Below are 1,460 nucleotides of genomic sequence, written 5' to 3'. Positions count from 1 at the left end.
TTTCGAACTTACAACTCTGTCTTCCTTTTCCACACTACTTTGGATTGAAGTGGGCTCGCTGTTGCTCTTAGAATTATTCTCAGTCAACTCCAGATTTTTACAACTCCTCAAGGTAACCGCTCTGCAATGCTTTTTACCATCTCTCCTTGGATTTTCAGTATCACTAGGCAAGGTGCCTTAAGGTCTAGTCCTTATCTCATTAGCTTACTGCCCCACTTGAATCTCTAGGTTCCTCAAGGATGTTGCTTGGCTCTTAATCACAACATCGTTCTTGGCCATTTATTCTTTCATTAAACTCTCCAACGAGCTTGATTGAGACACTTGATGAGGAGGTGGTTGAGCTCTTGGTTATTGTTGAGAAAACCCCAGTTGATATGTAGGCTTGTTTTGCATTGGTGCTTAGCTTGAACTAGCTCCTTGATCCCCCCCCCCCCCCCCCCCCCCCAAATGAGAAATTTGGATGTTGCCTCCACCCCGGATTATAAGAGTTTGAATATGGGTTATTACGGTTGGCATTTTGATTCCCCACATAACAAAATGAAGCGGGATTCAAAGGAAAACTCTCAAAAGTGTGCCCATCTCCACAATAAACACAAGACACATCAGCAACTTGTCCCATAGCAGCTAGTTGTACCATTCCCCCCAAACTCATGTTCTTGAGAAGGTTAGTCATTGACGAAACTTGAGCGGTCAAAGTTGTCAATGCATCCACTTCAAGTATATCAACTACTTTTTGACTTGTTGAGGCTCTAGCATTGGACCATTGGCAATCCTTTCCAAAATCTCATAGGCTTCATTGTAGGACTTAGAGAGAACAACCCCATTAGTTGAAGCATCCAACACCGTGCGAGTGGAATAATTCAGCCCATTATAGAATGTTTCCATTTGTATACAATGCGAAATCTCATGGTGTGGACACTTTCTCAAAAACTCTTTGAATCTCTCCCAAGCTTCACCAAAGGATTCATCTTCCAGATGCTGAAATGACATGATTTCACTACACCAAATATCTTTTTTTACAACACATGAGTATAAGACTATTAGAAAAGCATTATAATAACTAATCTAAAAGTTGGTAAATTGTAAAAGGTGGGCCTGAAAAATTATTGAGCGCCATAGTAAAAGACAAAATGAAATTTTTTCTCTCGCCCAAATAAGTCTCCCTCTGATAGCTCTTCTCTCACCTCCTTCACATTCTCTTACAATCTAGGTCTTTTGGCAAGGGTCTCGGAAAGGTCGAGTCCTTTTGGCAAGCTGAGATGAGTAGAACGATCTCATTTGCTCTAGTTTTCATTGTCTGTTCTCATATTAGCTAGGTTCATTCTCCTTCTTTTTATGTGCTCTCTTATAAGGGTAGAGATAAGTTTTCTGTGTTTTTTTTTTTCTTTTTAATCAAATAATGTTTTCTTGGTTTGATCTGTTCTGAGTTTATATGGGTTTTTTTGTATTATGAGTTTCCA

General features: G+C 39.7%; 1 non-coding gene across 1 annotated transcript; it reads left to right on the top strand.

The window, feature by feature from the left end:
- Nucleotides 1–901: 901 nt before the first annotated feature.
- Nucleotides 902–1,008, top strand: LOC133807947 (small nucleolar RNA R71). Its single transcript, XR_009879827.1, has one exon. It is a non-coding gene; the product is annotated as a small nucleolar RNA R71 (small nucleolar RNA).
- Nucleotides 1,009–1,460: the final 452 nt, after the last annotated feature.

The sequence above is a fragment of the Humulus lupulus genome, chromosome X (genome assembly GCF_963169125.1).
Source record: "Humulus lupulus chromosome X, drHumLupu1.1, whole genome shotgun sequence".
Lineage (NCBI taxonomy): Eukaryota > Viridiplantae > Streptophyta > Magnoliopsida > Rosales > Cannabaceae > Humulus > Humulus lupulus.
Note: the sequence above shows the minus strand (reverse complement) of the source record. Positions and strands in the feature narration are given on the sequence as shown.